Source organism: Biomphalaria glabrata, chromosome 5 (genome assembly GCF_947242115.1).
Source record: "Biomphalaria glabrata chromosome 5, xgBioGlab47.1, whole genome shotgun sequence".
NCBI lineage: Eukaryota > Metazoa > Mollusca > Gastropoda > Planorbidae > Biomphalaria > Biomphalaria glabrata.
Genome location: NC_074715.1, coordinates 41,216,036 through 41,235,308, shown reverse-complemented (window position 1 = coordinate 41,235,308; position 19,273 = coordinate 41,216,036). Strand labels below are relative to the sequence as shown.

General features: G+C 37.2%; 2 long non-coding RNA genes across 2 annotated transcripts; one reads left to right on the top strand and one right to left on the bottom strand.

Annotated features, from left to right (window-relative positions):
- The first annotated feature begins 253 nt into the window (after nt 1-253).
- LOC129926542 (uncharacterized) lies at nt 254-10,996 on the top strand. The gene is made up of 4 exons (XR_008778251.1): nt 254-385; nt 1,152-1,556; nt 7,453-7,614; nt 10,746-10,996. It is a non-coding gene; the product is annotated as an uncharacterized LOC129926542 (long non-coding RNA).
- Nucleotides 10,997-11,883: 887 nt separating this feature from the next.
- On the bottom strand, nt 11,884-18,733 carry LOC106064958 (uncharacterized). The gene is made up of 2 exons (XR_001217270.2): nt 18,617-18,733; nt 11,884-13,940 (listed from the first exon to the last, which is right to left on the bottom strand). It is a non-coding gene; the product is annotated as an uncharacterized LOC106064958 (long non-coding RNA).
- Nucleotides 18,734-19,273: the final 540 nt, after the last annotated feature.

The window sequence follows — 19,273 nt, the reverse complement described above, 5'->3', positions numbered from 1 at the left end:
GTATTGTTTCTAATTTACATAAAACTAGTGGCCATGTTTGCATCCAATTTTTGACTGCGGCCTTTCGGGTCATTGTAAGTTTTTATGCGGCCAATAATAAGTTTGACATGCCTGCATTAAATCTTTCTTTAAGTTACATTTGCATAGAGTCTGCTGGACCTTTTCAAATAAAGACACACTTTAAATTTTTTAAAATAGCCTTTTTAAAAATGTGCACGAATGCACCTAAAATGTGTGTTTACGAACGAGGCGTCTTTTATTATATTTACATTCAAAGCTTCATCCCTAGAGACATCACTTTATATAATGACCAAACTATTCATTACATCATTAGTAAATACAATTATCATTCCAGACTTTGTTTCAGTTAAGCAGCTTATAAGAAGTGGGTAATTCTTAACTACAGTAGAGTTTTCTTTTCACCGTAGGACTACTTAATAGGCAATTTGTTGTAATCTATCGCATGACCAAGTACATTTAATTAGATCTAGAATCTATATAGTAGGGCATATAGCCTATAGCCTATAGATCTAGATCTAAATCAATAGATAATCCAATGAAGATTACTTTAATGAACGATTTTGTATATTCCGAATGTAAACTAGAGCTAGATAATAGATCTATATTAAATTACACTTTTAACAATTAGATTATAACAATTTATTATATATATACATGGCGTGCGGGGGGGGGGGGTCGAAAAAAAATCCTGGCTACACCCATGGCTTTTGGCCTCTCAGCGACATATTGCACCATTGTTAACCTTTATTAAAACTATTTTATATAGGAGTGGGGTTGTGGTGGGGTGAGATTTATAGGTGCTATTTATAGATGTAGTATAGAGAAAACAGTGTTGTTGTTTTTCAATTATCATCAAAACTTCTCGCGCCTAAACGGTCAGCGCCAAAACGACCGGAGCTAAAACGGCTGCGCCAAAACGTCACATACAGCCTTTTCATATGTTTACAGAAGTTCATTAACGAAAAGAAATATAAAGAGGACAGAGCCATTCATTAAATGATCCGAGAATAATTGCATAGACATGGAGTTTAATTCGTTTAATGTCATTAGAAGTAAACAAAGTAATGGAAACTAATTCCCCATTATCAATTTTAATTTAAAAGTAACTTCCTTCTAATTTTCTTTTTCAGGCAGAAGTCTTAATTGCCGCTAGTCAACGGTCTTTTATTCCTCACGTGCCTAATACTAACATCGTAAACTGTCATGGGGGGATTCAACCATAGTCTGCTGGGCTGTTTCGACAACTGTGGAATCTGTTTACTAGGCTACTGTTGCCCATTTTACGTGCATGGAAGAAACGCAGAATCTGTTGGCGAGAACTGCTGCATTTGTGCCCTCATTCTGTGCTTCCAGCCTTGCGGCTTATTATCTATTGCGTACATCCGCAGCTTAGTCAGACACTCTAGAAACATCGATGGAAATATTCTGTGTGATCTGATTTTATCTCTTATATGTCCTTTTTGTGTGATTATCCAATCGGCGAATGAACTCAAGGACTCAAAGCATAGCAATCGTAGCTCACCATCCTTACAAAAGTGAGTAGCAGTTCTCACAGGTTCAGTTCATGGGTTCAGTTCATGGGTTCAGTTCATGGATTGATTTTCCGGGTTGATTTCACGGGCTGATTTCTTGGGTAAATTTCACGTGCTTATTATCAGGCATTGATTTCATGGGTTTATTTCAGGGGTTAATTTTATGGGTTGATTTCCCCAGTTGATTTCATGGGTTGATTTCACGTTATCGTATATAACAAAAACCTTAGGTTTTGGTGGAGCTTCTCTGAAGTACGCGTGTTGGGTGGAGATACACTGCAAGTTATAGTCACATTTATTGGCAAAAAGAAATAGCGTGGCTGTGGATGTACGGAGCTTGGCATTTGAAACTAGCCTTAGTCTAGTGAAACTAGCCTTAATTTAGTGAAACTAGCCTTAATTTAGTTAAACTAGTCTTGATTTAGTGAAACTGGCTTTGATTTAGTGAAACTGGCCTTGATTTAGTGAAACTGGCTTTGATTTAGTGAAACTGGCTTTGATTTAGTGAAACTGGCTTTGATTTAATTAAACTGGCTTTGATTTAATTAAACTGGCCTTGATTTAGTGAAACTGGCCTTGATTTAGTGAAACTGGCCTTGATTTAGTGAAACTAACCATGATTTAGTGAAACTGGCCTTGATTTTGTGAAACTAACCTTGATTTAGTGAAACTGGCCTTGATTTAGTGAAACTAACCTTGATTTAGTGAAACTGGCCTTCTTTTTGTGAAATACGTGTTGTGTCTGTTCTATAAGATTTTAAATTGTACCAAATAATAAACAATATAAATTCTGGAAACAAATCAACGGCTGTAGGTAATGTTAGTGTACCTATATTTATGCATAAAATGTAAGCCTAAATAGTGTCTCAGGCGCTCAACAATTATCACGTTGTGCACCTAAGCAATTCAATTCCATCCAGAGGTTCCATAAAAAAATTCAATTTAATTTATAGTATAATCTAACTAGAATGAAAACCATGACAGGGCCGGCCTTAGGCCAATGCAACATATACGACCGCAGAGGGGCCCCGTACTTTCATAGGCCCCGCTCTTACTCTAGGTGTAAATTATTTAATTAAACCATTACACCTTAACAGAAAGAGTAGGCCTATGTGGTTGTACATCAACGTTTTGTTCCTGTGGAAACTACTGGACTTGTGCGATGTACTAGTGAATGAGCTGGAGAAGTACTACTGGACTGGACTTGTGCGATGTACTAGTGAATGAGCTGGAGAAGTACTACTGGACTTGACTTGTGCGATGTACTAGTGAATGAGCTGGAGAAGTACTACTGGACTGGACTTGTGCGATGTACTAGTGAATGAGCTGGAGAAGTACTACTGGACTGGACTTGTGCGATGTACTAGTGAATGAGCTGGAGAAGTACTACTGGACTGGACTTGTGCGATGTACTAGTGAATCAGCTGGAGAAGTACTACTGGACTTGACTTGTGCGATGTACTAGTGAATGAGCTGGAGAAGTACTACTGGACTGGACTTGTGCGATGTACTAGTGAATGAGCTGGAGAAGTACTACTAGACTGGACTTGTGCGATGTACTAGTGAATGAGCTGGAGAAGTACTACTGGACTGGACTTGTGCGATGTACTAGTGAATGAGCTGGAGAAGTACTACTGGACTGGACTTGTGCGATGTACTAGTGAATGAGCTGGAGAAGTACTACTGGACTGGACCTGTGCGATGTACTAGTGAATGAGCTGGAGAAGTACTACTGGACTGGACCTGTGCGATGTACTAGTGAATGAGCTGGAGAAGTACTACTGGACTGGACTTGTGCGATGTACTAGTGAATCAGCTGTAGAAGTACTACTGGACTGGACTTGTGCGATGTACTAGTGAATCAGCTGGAGAAGTACTACTGGACTGGACCTGTGCGATGTACTAGTGAATGAGCTGGAGAAGTACTACTGGACTGGACCTGTGCGATGTACTAGTGAATCAGCTGTAGAAGTACTACTGGACTGGACCTGTGCGATGTACTAGCGAATGAGCTGGAGAAGTACTACTGGACTGGACCTGTGCGATGTACTAGTGAATGAGCTGGAGAAGTACTACTGGACTGGACTTGTGCGATGTACTAGTGAATCAGCTGGAGAAGTACTACTGGACTGGACTTGTGCGATGTACTAGTGAATGAGCTGGAGAAGTACTACTGGACTGGACTTGTGCGATGTACTAGTGAATGAGCTGTAGAAGTACTACTGGACTGGACCTGTGCGATGTACTAGTGAATGAGCTGGAGAAGTACTACTGGACTGGACTTGTGCGATGTACTAGTGAATGAGCTGGAGAAGTACTACTGGACTGGACTTGTGCGATGTACTAGTGAATGAGCTGGAGAAGTACTACTGGACTGGACTTGTGCGATGTACTAGTGAATGAGCTGGAGAAGTACTACTGGACTGGACTTGTGCGATGTACTAGTGAATGAGCTGGAGAAGTACTACTGGACTGGACTTGTGCGATGTACTAGTGAATGAGCTGGAGAAGCTTGAATTAATATACCCGGTGTTGAAAATATTCGTGGAAAAAGTTATGATAATGGTGCGAATATGAAAGGCGTCCATTCTGGAGTTCAAAAAAAGGCTTTTAAATATTAACAGCAGAGCATTTTTACTCCATGTGCTGCTTGTCCTAATTACAATCCGGTGCTAGCAGTCAAAACATGATCTGATGCATTAATAATTTATTTTTTGGAACTATACAAACGCTTGTACACTGTTTTTTTTCAGCATCTACAAAGAGATGGTCATTATTTAGAAAGGATTTTTATATTCTGTCTGTAAATTCTCTGTGGGAATGTTGAATAGATAGTTTCAAAGCACTTCGTTATCAAATGCCTCCAGTTTGTGACGTACTACTTGGTTTAGCTGAAGAGACTAATGATGCGATAATTAAAAGTGAAGCAGAAACACTGTATGAAATATTACAGCAGTACAAATTATTTGTGTCGTTTGTGCTCTTCCAAGTCAATTTTCTGAGTAAAGAACTGCAAGGTGAAACAGTAGATTTGAGCACTGCAATGTATTCTTACAACTTGATGACTTGTGCTCAGATTCTTGTTACAGCAAAAGAATTGCCTAAAAACATGGAAGTTGTTGAAATCGTTCCAGCCAAACGTCAAAGAAAAAGGCAGTATAATAAATCTTTAGAAAACTTCACACCTGAAAATGCTGAAGATGTCTACAGGATAAATTGCTTCAACAGAATTTTGAAGCCGAAATTTGAATAGCGGAAATCAAATCACAATCTGTTTGGGTTTCTTTTCATCTCCAAGAGCCGTCATCAGCAGACCAGTCAGCAGATATATGTGGCCGAGAATACGCAGACGTAATGGAATCTTTAATCTTTAAGGCATATTTTACCGAATACCAAATACCGCCATAACCCCATCTGCCCACTAATGAAAGATACACTTCTTTCCCAAACTACTTTGTTGTACTCACAATATTTTTAACAATACCCGTCACTGTGGCATCTGGTGAAAGAAGCTTCTCGCGCTTCAAACTAATCAAGAATTAATTGAGGTCAACAATTCACGAAGATAGATTGCACAATTTAGCCATTCTTGTTATTGAGCGTGTTCTGTGCAGGAAACAGAATTTCGATGATATACTGTATGGCTCGCTACACGCAAGGCTAAAAAAGTAAATTTATTTTGATCGTGATTTTGTATTTTGTAAAGAATGAATGAAATACAAAGAGGAATTTATTTTCTAATTTTAAAAATCTTAATTTTCACTTATTTTTATAATCACTACCCAGATTAAGCCCAGCTCAAACCGTTTCACATAGGGCCCCGCAATCGCTAGGACTGACCCTGAACCATGACTACATGTCCTTTAATTCTACACATTTAAAAAATGTCTTCTACATGTCCTGTAATTCTACACATTTAAACAATGTTTCCTACACGTCCTGTAATTCTACACATTTAAACAATGTCTTCTACACGTCCTGTAATTCTACACATTTAAACAATGTTTCCTACACGTCCTGTAATTCTACACATTTAAACAATGTCTTCTACATGTCCTGTAATTCTACACATTTAAACAATGTTTCCTACATGTCCTGTAATTCTACACATTTAAACAATGTCTTCTACACGTCCTGTAATTCTACACATTTAAACAATGTCTTCTACAAGTCCTGTAATTCTACACATTTAAACAATGTCTTCTACACGTTCTGTAATTCTACACATTTAAACAATGTTTCCTACACGTCCTTTAATTCTACACATTTAAACAATGTTTCCTACACGTCCTTTAATTCTACACATTTAAACAATGTCTTGAATTAGAACTCACTAATCACTGTGCTAGCGAAGTGCTTACAAAGCGTTCGTAGCTAACTATTGTTAGTTTCAAACTTTTAAGCGACAACGTATAAAGGGGAATAATTCAATCAATACCGCCTCACCAGTCAAGAACGATTTGTTTCCCTTAATTAATTAGCAATTAACTCATTGGTTATTTTTTTTTTTTTTTGCGTTGATTCTTGTTTTGTCAGGTATAAAAAATCATTGTGCAGAGTTTCAACTTGATCCAAGACTGGGTGTGGGAGAAATAATGTGTACAAACTTTTTATCAGACAGAATGAGTTGATATAAGCTTTGTAATAAGGCTGCTCGACTTGAATTTAAACTCGGGGACTTTAATATCCTTGACGAAAGGCTAACATGCTAGCCTCTGAGCTAGACAAGTGCTTATGAAAATAGAAAGTTTTATCTATTGTTAGTTTCAAATTTTTAGGCGACGACCTAATTTTCTACACAAAATTAATTAATTAAGACCAATCGATAAAATAATCCACGTGTTGCTAGGGACAATGAATAATTGTGTAAAGTTTCAACTTGATCCTAGAATGGGAATTTGGAGGCATAACATGTACAAACATTGTACCAAACAGAAGACAGAGTGAGTTGATATAAGTTTTGAAAAAAAAAAAAACTTATATTAGTGTAGTATCAATTAGTTGGATCAGTCATGTAATTAAATATGTAATAGATCTAGACCAACAACAATAAATCTGCTACAAGCCTTTAAATAGCGCTAAGAAAACAATTGGTAAAAGTATTTCTATCGCACAAATGTATTGTTGTTGGTGTAATTCTATTACAAATTTAATTACATGACTGATCCAGACAAATTTATGCTCTCCATGTGGATCTATCCAGTGCCTCTTTTCCCCAACCGATTTTGAATAGCGTCGTGTCTCGTTCGCATACATTAGTCTACCTTAAAAGTTGGCGACCAGCGGCTTTCTAGCCTTCTGTTAAATCACAATGCAGAATGTCTTGTAGGACACGACTTTGTGGCATTCTGTGAAACCCACGACACACCAACCTTAAATTTTTAAAAGTACTTGAATAGCTCAGTGGTTAACAAGTTGGCATTCCACCATGGAGGCTCAAGACTTCGAATTCAGACTCGAGCTCCTTTTTATTTTTAAATAGCTTTTGAAAAAGCGGCACGGAAACCTTCTCCGCCCCCCCTACCCCCCAAACTGGTCCACAAAAGTGATGAGGCCATAACGCACCATGCTATAAGTATGAAAGGTGCACTAAACAAAACAATTTCATTTTTTTTCAATCGCACAAATTGTTATTAGCCTGTATCGATTAAATTAATTACATGATTGATTCCAAAATAATCGATGCTATTTCATTCCATATAAACTTTGTTCTTTTTTAGAAAGTATTTTTGTTTATTTTACTAGTTTCGTTTCAATAGGATGATTACCATTAGATCAGTCACTAAAATGGAAAATCTAATTTTCTAAGCATAAAAAAAGTCAAAAAAAAATAAAAATAAATTTAATTTCTGTTATTTGTAAATGTTTCTCCTTAATATTTGTGTTTCACCTCTCCAAGGCAACAAAGCTCACATCAACGTCAGTCTCCTGTCTTGTCTCCACAAGCAATTATTGAACAGCCCTTAAGAGTAGCGTCAAATTAGAATTCACATAATATTGTGGCATCCAGAGGGAGAAGTTTCGTCAAAACTGACAAACAAATAAAATTTGTGAAAATAAGGTAAGTCTATTATTATGTGATTGTCATCGTATGTGGCAGAAATCATCTTTTAAAATTTATAAACAAAAATATCTGTAAAAATTTAACTTGCATTTTACTTTCTTGAGCGCATACTATAATTTCAAAAAAAAAAAAAAATACTGTCTTTAGCTAACATTCCAACACACCAAGAATTTTTTCCTTTGCTTTTTAAGTCTCAAGAGTAAAAATGTAAATTGACAATCTTACAATATCATCTATGTACCTAAGTCTTCTTTTCTAAAAGTATTTCCATGCATTTAAGTCATCTTCTGCTAAAAGCATTTTCAAACACCTAAGTCATTTTCTATAAGCCCATGCATCTAAGTCATCTTCTACTAACAGTATATACATACATCTAAGTCATCTTCTACTAACAGTGTTTCCATACACCTACGTCATCTTCTACTAACAGTGTTTGCATGTCACTTGAACCAATGCTTTTCCAACGTGTTTGAACAAGTGCCATTCTGTGGAGACCAGTCAACTGAAATACCATTATCACTGTAATGAAGACGTTGGGATATATAAATAATTCAACTTTATTTTGAATACGAATTTTACACTTTCAAATATAGGGAGGTGTCTCAATGTTAATCAATTGAAAAGTCTTATGCGAAATTTTATGACATCATGTTGCCTTCATACGCTGGTTTGACAGTATTGCAAATAAAGCACACAGGCTGATGATAAGTGTCTGATGGTAATATTTTTCACTGTACCTGCGATGTGGTCCTGCAGTCTTCATTGTCTTCTTTGGCTGTTCTTTAGATATTGTTTGGTATTACCGGATACTTTGGCTGTTCTTTAGATATTGTTTGGTATTACCGGATACTTTGCTGTTCTTTAGATATTGTTTGGTATTACCGGATACTTTGGCTGTTCTTTAGATATTGTTTGGTATTACCGGATACTTTGCTGTTCTTTAGATATTGTTTGGTATTACCGGATACTTTGCTGTTCTTTAGATATTGTTTGGTATTACCGGATACTTTGCTGTTCTTTAGATATTGTTTGGTATTACCGGATACTTTGCTGTTCTTTAGATATTGTTTGGTATTACCGGATACTTTGCTGTTCTTTAGATATTGTTTGGTATTACCGGATACTTTGCTGTTCTTTAGATATTGTTTGGTATTACCGGATACTTTGGCTGTTCTTTAGATATTGTTTGGTATTACCGGATACTTTGCTGTTCTTTAGATATTGTTTGGTATTACCGGATACTTTGCTGTTCTAGCCTTCGCTTTGCGATTCTTGTCTAGGCCATTTTCTGATGATTTATTTGTCTTAGCTATCTCTTGAAGGGACCACATGCCAGGGTCGAGCTTCGTTAGAGAGAAACAAAATTCATTGAAGTTCCTTTAACAGTGTCCACTGATAAATTTTGGGATGTGGCAGGTCTGCAGTAGTACCGCCCTCTGATAGGCAAAAAGAATCTTCTTAGGATTGTTATGGGCCTTGGAGGTGTCTGTGAGGTTAGTTGTCATTATCCCCTCGGTTGATAGAACAACAGGGTATATTGTTATTTTAGACGACTTCTATAACTGTTCAATCTCCAAGCTTAGTTTGAAACGTTTCCCATATTTTCTTTGTTTGTTTCCATTTCAGTTTTCCTCATATTATCTATGGGATAGTGATACGTTGATGCCACTCGTGGTAGCGTTTTTTTTTCTTTATTTGTCAATCAACAGCAGATCAGGGCGATTAAAAATCCACCACTTTGTCAGTCAGAATAGGCCCATCCCAATAAAAAAAGTGATTGGTTGACTCGAAAACCTCTTGTGGCGTGTATTAGTAATAAAGAGGAGTGTTCTTATTGATCAATATTATATCTCAGAGCCAGGTGTTGGTGTATTAGTTTTGCAACTTGATTATGGCGACCTAGGTTGGCAAATTCTGATAAAGCTGAACATTCTGCCATTATGTGTTCAATCGAGACCAATCGTTATAGAATTCATGAACACAGACCTGCAACGTCACAGCCTATGGGCAGTTTAGACCGGGTCTTAAGACGGGGCAACAAGCTATTGGTCTAAACTGCCCACAGATTGTGACGTTGCAGGTCAGTGTTCAGGCCTACTAAAACAAATGGTCTCACTCGCCTTCGGAACTTTCGACATTTGTCAACAAAATTGAATTTTAAGATAAGCTTCTGGAAATTATTGTTATTATGTTAGAAACGAACGAGTATTCATTCTCTGGCTCTGCCAGGGTCGAGCTTCGTTAAAGAGAAACTAAATTAATTGTAGTCTCCCTTTATCAGTTTCCACTGAGGAGTCTTCTGGTGATGTGGCAGGTCTGCAGCAGTACCGACCTCTAACAGGCAACGAGAATGTTCCTAAGAATGTTAAGGGCTTTGAAGGTATCTGTGAGGTCAGTTGTTAGTATCCCTCGGTTGATATAACAATGGGGTATATTGTTGTTTTAGATAACTTCCATAAACGCTTAATCCCCAAGCAAGGTTTCCATATTTTCGTTGTCTTTCCATTTCAGTTTTTTCTTAAATTATGAGGTAGTGGTACGGCGATGTCAAAAATGGTAGCTGCTTTTTTTTTCTTTTTTATCAACGAACACAAGATCGGGGCGTTTAAAATCTACCGTTTTGTCGGTCAAAATAGGCATATCCCAGTACAGAATATGATCAGTAGACTCGAGAACCTCTTGTGGCTACTATTTGTAATGATAACTATACTTACCGATCAAATTATGTGTCAAAGCCAAGAGTTGGCGTATTAACTTTTCAACTTGGTTATGGCGACCTAGGTAGGCAAATTCTGATAAGGCTGAACATCCTGCCATTATGTGTTCGATTGACTCACCCACATTTCCATATTTTCGACATATGTCAACAATATTGAGTTTTAGGATACGCTTCTCGTAATTTTTTTGTCCTAATTACTCTGTCCTATATTGCCGTAACAAAGCGTTCTGTTTCAGGGTAGAGATGACCTGCTTTGAGACATGTCAATGTTGCCCCCATCGGCCAAAGCCGGGACTTTTCCTTGGAGTGTTTCTTCCTCTTCTTCTTTTTCTTCTTATTATTACATACACTTTTGTAAGTATGACTCGTTCGTATGTTGCTTTACTTTTCAAATGCTTTTTTTTTCTAGATCGAAAAAAACAACAACATGATAAGCAAGAACAATTCATGGATCTTTAGCTCAGATAAGTGTCATCGTGAAGTGTGATTCTTCAACCTGAACATCACCAGTCAACCCAGTACTCGCCCTCTACCACATCTACCATTGTGTTCCACTTCACTTTGACTGCTTTGGTCTGAATTTTTATACAAATCTTTCGGTGTCATTAGACATAAAGCGAAGGTTGCAAAATAAAAACAAAATGTATATAAACTTTAAAATCTAGTTCAAACATTCCTTTACATTTTTGTTATCATCTTATGTCTAACTTGTGGCGGCTTTACAAAGGAAAAAGTACAGTTTCCCTTTCCGACCTTGCAATTTATAGAGCAGACGATGTAAAGGTCGTCTGTTTCTGTGGCTCACGGTTAACGAGGGTGTCATGTGGCCAGCACAACGACCAACCGCCTGCACTTGTCCACAACGTAAAGCTTGGTGGACTAAGAGGCGCCCTAAAGATCCCGAAATAAAAAATCCCATTCTTCACTAGGATTCTAACCCGGGACCCCACGTTCGGAAGCTAAGCGCTGTACCACTCAGCCACCGCGCCTCCAGATATCATGAAGCCGATGGCATTTCATTATTTTTTGGTTATTAATGATGAAAGACCTGCTTATGAGAAACAGAACAACATAATAGTAAATGCAATCTCAAAAGAGTAAAGTCATTTTTTAAGCTTTTTGTGTGTATAAGAGAATAGTAGATATAGAAACAGATCTACAAGTTTTAATAATATGTACACAGGCATAACAAACAAGCGTGAATGCATTATTATAGATAGAAACTCATAGAACGTGATGTTTGTAAGCGCACATCCAATCATAACATGGAAGGCCAAACTAGACGAGCTCAGTATTACCGCAAGTGTCAGCTGTTAGAAATATTCTGTACTAGTTGGATGCGACCTGCGGGCGTTAGTTTGGGTATTACTGATCTAGTGAATTGGATTTACATCTATGTTAAACATGGCCAATGATCTCCTTAACATTTTGCAGGGGCGTAGCTAGTTTTTTTTTCAATCGTTTGGGGCCCGAGGGGCTTGACCTCTTTGGGTGCCCCTGCATTTTGCGTAATATTTAATTTTTAATGTAAAAGACACTCAAAATCAGACATTGTGCAAAGAGTTTTATTAAAATAAAAATGATTTGTATTGATGTCAATTCATGATGTTATAAAATCAGACCGCATGATGTTATAAAATCAGACCGCATTATTTGTATATACATGTAATAAATAGTAAAATAATATTAGTACAAAATTCCATGACAGATGCATTTCCTAGTTTCCTGCATATAAGGCATTAGTGCATACACTTTAAACGGTGGGAATGTAGAGACACAATCACATTCAAGTAAAGTTTGCAAGGTTCTGGTACAGACTAGATAGAGTTCTGGTACAGACTAGATAGAGTTCTGGTACAGACTAGATAGAGTTCTGGTACAGACTAGATAGAGTTCTTGTACAGACTAGATAGAGTTCTGGTACAGACTAGATAGAGTTCTTGTACAGACTAGATAGAGTTCTGGTACAGACTAGATAGAGTTCTGGTACAGACTAGATAGAGTTCTTGTACAGACTAGATAGAGTTCTGGTACAGACTAGATAGAGTTCTGGTACAGACTAGATAGAGTTCTGGTACAGACTAGATAGAGTTCTTGTACAGACTAGATAGAGTTCTGGTACAGACTAGATAGAGTTCTGGTACAGACTAGATAGAGTTCTTGTGCAGACTAGATAGAGTTCTGGTACAGACTAGATAGAGGTCTTGTTCGGACTAGCTAGAGGTCTTGCAGCGCTTTGATTTCGAAAACAATAAGACAAAAACGATTTACAAAAGGGAGCTAGCTCGGCTGGACTATACAATTGGGAGTGGTATCCCATGAAGGTGTCATCATCACATGTTGATCACATAGACTTTTCAAAGCGACATGGATATCATACGATTTCATCATTACATGAAAATTTCAAAATGGCATGGAGATCACGTGATTTCATAATCACATGGATTTAATGGCGTGGAAATCACGTGAGATAAAAAGGCAATATCATATTGGTATGGAGATCACGTGGGATTAAATGAAGATTTCATATTGTCATAAAGATCACGTTAAATTAAATGAAGATTTCATATTGGCATGGGGATCACGTCAGATTAAATGAAGATTTCATATTAGCATGGGAATCACGTCAGATTAAATGAAGAGTTCATATTTACATGGGGATCACGGGATATCATCAAAACAGACTTTTTATTTGCTTGGAGTCACATAATTTCAGCATAATTTCAGCATCACACGGAGGTTTCATGTTGGGGTGGAGATCACGTTGAGATTTCCTAATGACACGGAGATCACACTCCTCTATCATTGAACTGCTTTAGTTTATTTAGTTTACTTTAGTTCATCAGCTCTAGACGTTCTGCAGCAACACGGATCTTATTTCTTTGCGTCAACAAGTATGTAAACCACAAAGAAACAGGTTGGGTTGAAGACGTGACCGACTCATCTAAAAATGAATACGCTGAAAAATAAGCTGCAAAAATATTTCCAAGATATACGAATAGCTGCACAGAACTATTCTTATTACTGTCCCACACAGTCTATCACGTAGAGATTTAGATCAAACAAAAACCTATGCGGCTGATAAAAGTTCTCTATATATTTATAGGCCTACATGTAGAGAGATGTTCATACGAAAAAAATGTTTACCATTAAATGTTACATTTCCTTTCTCTTGGCGAGCAAGAAAAATAATTTACTTTTTGGAGGGCAGACACTGTAATGACTTTCTTATGATCTTGCCATAGATTGAGTTCGTGGAGCATTGACCTCTTGAGCTTCTTGGATCAGTGCACAACAAGGACAGAGGCAGACGGCCAACATGTCTTTTATGCAATTGCCGTCTATGTTCCGTGAAGATCGAATTTTACTACGGATGGACCAATGGAAAAGGACGCCCAAGATGGGCACAGTGAAGACCAGGCCATATAAGAAACAGGATTCACCCACAGCTCCGGCGTTTCTTCCAAAGATGTAGCAAGGCACAAAGTAAGCAATCAGACAGATACAGCAGTTGTCGAAGCAACCGAAGATGCCATGCTGAAACTTAGCCATGATGAAATGTTAGGGAAGTGTCTGGAATATAAAAACTTGGTCGTTAAAGCACCTGAAACAAACATAAACAAAAAAGGTTTTATTTTTTAGAAAATATATTTAATCTATTAAATGTGAAGGAATAGGTCAAATATAATGTTAGGTCAAGACTTTTAATTCATTCAGATCTCTGGATTTGCTTGACACTTAGAATTAACAAGCATGACTAGATTGACAATGGATACACGCAGGACGTAATGATAATAAAAAAAAACTGAACTATTTTATATGAGTTCTAATTACTACTCCATTAAATATTTTATATGAGTTCTAATTACTACTCCATTAAATATTTTATATGAGTTCTAATTACTACTCCATTAAATATTTTATATGAGTTCTAATTACTACTCCATTAAATATTTTATATGAGTTCTAATTACTACTCCATTAAATATTTTATATGAGTTCTAATTACTACTCCATTAAATATTTTATATGAGTTCTAATTACTACTCCATTAAATATTTTATATGAGTTCTAATTACTACTCCATTAAATATTTTATATGAGTTCTAATTACTACTCCATTAAATATTTTATATGAGTTCTAATTACTACTCCATTAAATATTTTATATGGGCCACAGACACTGATGACCTTTACATCATCTGCCCTATAGACCACAAGGCCCTTAAAAGGGAAACTTTACTTTTATTCCCAGAGGACTTTGGAGAAAAAAAGGACATTCGTACAATAAGAAGTTTTTTTGGAAGATTTAAAAGCGGTGCGCGAGTGATAGCCCGCCATGTAAGTAGTCTAGATCAAGTAAATAAAAATTCAATTTTAACTTAAAAACATTTGCCTTTTTATTTTAAATGGCTGTTAGTTTAGATTATAGAGTCGAGATGTAGATTAAGTTCATTTTTGTTTTTGAGTTCTTTTCGTAGTAAAATCAGTTTAAAATGGTATCCGTTTTATAAATATTTAATTTTAGATCTTTTTAATATTTAATGATATTGTTACGATCTTCTCAATCAGGCCTTCTGCAAACACTACTTAACAACACAACAGCACAACTAAAACATCAACTTGACAACAAGAGCTTCAAGTAACAAAGTGGCGGTTTAATTACAAATACATCGACAGCCATTTCAACACATTTAGCTACATCAAATTCAAATGCTTTCTTGTACTTAACAGAACTACCTAACTAAACATTACTAGTCTCTATAGCTCGTACAGCTACATTTTCGAGGACTCAAAGGTACCACAAGTCCTTACTGCCTTGCTGTTCTGGACTCAACTGTCCTTTTAAACACAATGTCACTAGTCCGTGAAGGCTCTCGATCACATGACCACAACATGGGTCATATTTGCGTGAATTAGCAGTACTGTCCCTTGGCCATCGACAGCCGTTGACCCGTTCACCATGTGATTGGCCTGAGTCGTGTGTATCAGTAGGCCGCACACACATTAACCCTTCAGTCCGCCACTGGAGTTACAACAATATATAGCCTAACAATATTTAAATTTCTTTTTAGTATTTTAATATAAAAAAGAGTATGCCGTATTGGCGTACTATTAGTCCGTTTTGCATTATTGATCATCTGTACTTTTAATGCAGCGTTTCTCAAACTTTTGGGTCTCCCCTGGATGGGGGGAGGGTGCAACGTCCTGACAAAAAGGGGGGGGGGGGTTATAGAGTGTTTGTGTTTGTGGGCAAATTACGGCCTGCGGGCCACATGCGTCCCGCCGGAGTGTTTTATGAGGCCCGCGGACACCTACAGAAATAAGGTGTGCCCCCACAGTATATACATATTAAAATACATATTAAAATGCCAATATATTAAAAATAATTCTAAATATCTATATAAATTATTAAAACGGTCTTATTATAATCAGCCTCAAGTAAACGAAAATTAAGCTAATTGACTATACTTCAATACACTCAGTTGAAGACACAATCTCAGGCCAGTATTTATTCAAAGCTAAGAAGAACTGTGTTGAGTGTTGGGTATGCTTGGAACAAGATAGAGTCTAGCAAGTGTAACAACTGATGGAGATCGATCTTTAACTGAGAACAACTGAATTTTTTTTTTCTTTTAAAGAATATTCCAACCATTAACTATAAACAGGAAAGTTTGCATAAAGCTGCATAAATTATCATCATACTATTGATAAATTCTCCGTAGCGACGAAAGATATCAGAGCTAGGGGTCATAACCACAGGCAGTTTCGAAAAGTACTTTAAGATTTAGAAACAAAATATTCCGATGTATTCGCTAGCTTAGCTTGGTCAAGGTAATGAGAAGAATATAAAATCTTAAGGAAGAAATTGTTATGTTCCTTGAAGGACATTGACAGTGACCTTGTTGCTAATACTTCTAATGAAGAATGGAAGACAGATTTGATGTTTTTCATGGCAGCCATTGCAATGGGTTGTTTGCAAATGAAATGTAAGTGCATGTTAAACCTTTTCAAACAAAACTTTCGCATTTCGCCAGGCAAGCAAGTGAAAACAGGTTTTGTTAATTTCGTTTGCTGAAAGGGGAATTCTAGTGAAATGGTTAAAGAGTTATTTAGATTCCTTAATTATAGAATTTATAAAAGCACATTTTAAGACGTAAGAACCAGTTTCCAATACCAGTATGTTACTTTTTAGCGAAAATACTGATTCAGCTCCATGCAAATTATGAACTGAAAGAGAACTTCCAGGCAGTACTTCCGCGGGAGTTCAATGGTTGCCAGAAGCTGTATTTCCACACTTTAAAAAACTTTGCTACTGAACTTTCTTATTTTTGGGGTAAACATCCATTTGTGAAATTTTTTATTTTTTTTTTTGGAACTAAACAAGTGTAATCACATGTCGATGGTGACTGATTGTAATTTGACAGCAGTCACAAGTATAACAACTAGTTAAGCTAGTTCCACAGTTACGGAACATAACGCACAAGTGTAAACAGTGAAATACTTCCCATTAAGTACCACTGTAACCTTTGTGGTGAAATGTTGTGATGTTAAAAGACAATAGCAAATTTTTAAAATAAAATCCTAAATTGGCCTGGATGGCGATGTGCATGGCAGAGTTATAACGATATATATATATATAATATGTGTGTAGTTGTTTCTCGTCTGTTATTACCAAAATACCTTCTCTTCAAAAAGTTAATTTAAAAAAAGGGCCGAAATTGAGAAAGCAGGTGTGTGTTTGTGTGTTCGGAGTTTGCGGGGGGGGGGGGGATACTGTTGAGTGTTTCTATTAAATATTGGATTGAGAAGCTGAAGTAAAGATTGTACGTAGGACTAACTTTTTTGTTGTGGGCGGGAGTGCGTGGGTTGGTGGAACGTCTAAGGGAAAGTTTGACTAAAATTTCACGGGCCAAAAGCATGTGTGCGTGTGTGTGTCGTGGGAGGGGGCTTTATGAAGAGGGTCTTTCCAAATCAAGTCAAAAGTCTATATCAGAGAACATTATAATGCGCAGGGTGAAAAAAACTAAAAGAGGTTCCAGAGAGGGCGAAAAGAGAAGGAATGCTACTGACATAATAAACCATTGAAAGCCTAAGAAGAAATCAACGGGCCTAGTTGGTGTGTTATAATATATAGCAAATATATCCTTGCCAGATTACTCCTGACAGACTGACTCCATAGTAGGCAGTGTGCTTTCTGAAAGTCAGTTTGGCTTCCAAGCTGGTAGCGGCACATCGGACATGTTTTTGTGTTGCATCAAAAGAAGGGAAAATGCAGGGAGCAAAACCAGGACTTGTATGCTGCAAAGCGATTGACACAAATAGTGTAGGATTCTATCTCCATGTCGCCAAAATAAATATCCAGAACTCGTTCGTTCTAGGACTCATTCTGGTATATGCTTAGGTTACTGCTTGGGAGAGGTCAATGCAAAGAAGAGGTCATTGCTTGAAAGAGGTCACTGTTTGGACGAGGTCACTGCTTGGATAATATCACTGCAAAGAAGGGGTCATTGTTTGGAAAAGGTCACTGCAAAGAAGATGCGACTGCTTGGAAGAGGTCATGCAAAGAAAATGTCACTGCAAAGAAGATGTCACTACTTAAAGGAGGTAATTGCAGGTAAGAGGTCACTGCTTAAAAAAGGATATAATTGCAACAAAGAGGTGACTGCTTAAATGAGATAATTGCAGGGAAGAGTCACTGCTTAAAAAAGGATGTAATTGCAACAAAGAGGTGACTGCTTAAAGGAGGTAATTGCAGGTAAGAGGTCACTGCTTAAAAAAGGATGTAATTGCAACAAAGAGGTGACTGCTTAAATGAGATAATTGCAGGGAAGAGTCACTGCTTAAAAAAGGATGTAATTGCAACAAAGAGGTGACTGCTTAAAGGAGGTAATTGCAGGTAAGAGGTCACTGCTTAGAAAAGCTCACAGCATAGATGAGGTTTGAATAGTAACGCATGTGTGTCCTACTTGGCTACCTAGATAAATCTCCTGATTACCAAGTGGCAGCACGAAAACCTTCTCCCGGGATACCCCATCCCAATCTGAGACTCACTGATAGGCTTTGATATGTCAAGCACAAAGCACACTGAGCCTGCTAGATCTAATCTATATCTAGAATCTAATACTCTAGATAAAAGATATAGAATCTAGAACTAGATCTCTATATGATTTACGAAATCAGTTATGTGATAGATCTAGATCTAGTAGAAAAAGATGCTAGATATAGATATATAAATCTAGATACTATTCATGAATGAATAATAGTATTCATATTTACCTCCACAACAGATGAAAATGCAAGCTTCCTTCTTATACACAGGTTAATGACGTCACGTGTTTATTTGATTATTTATTTATTTATTTATTTTTACTTTCAAGATCATTTAAAACGATGCAAACTAGTTGCAAGTTTTTTTGTTTTATTTCCGGATCTTTCCAGTACGCTGGCTTTTCCAATCTTTAAAGAAACACACAGGCGGATCAGTCTCAGAGTTTATACATTGCGTAAAATAAGAAGACATCCGATTTTGGTGAAAAAGTCCCGCCTTCGACCCCCTGCCCTGTTTTTCTTAAAATGTTCTGGCGGGCGCCCAAAGTCCCAAATCCATTTAAAAGTCGACAAATGTACCATAGCCAAACTATTTTCTACAACACGAATTCCTAGCCCGGATGACTGACTCACTGACAATGACTTGCCGAGGACGATAAATACGAAAATTTAATCTGTTCACACGTAAATTAAGCCGAGGACTGAAGCGGTACGTTTGGTCGACGCCGTTTTGGCGCATTGGTCGTTTTGGCGCCGGGACGTTTCGGCGATAAATATCTAGACCTTTATTGTAAATACTGGCACACGACGAACAGGGTCTTCAACGTGCCGTCCGGGAATTTCCTGAGGCTACTGCCTCGTTTGGTTTGTCCATCAACCTAAAAA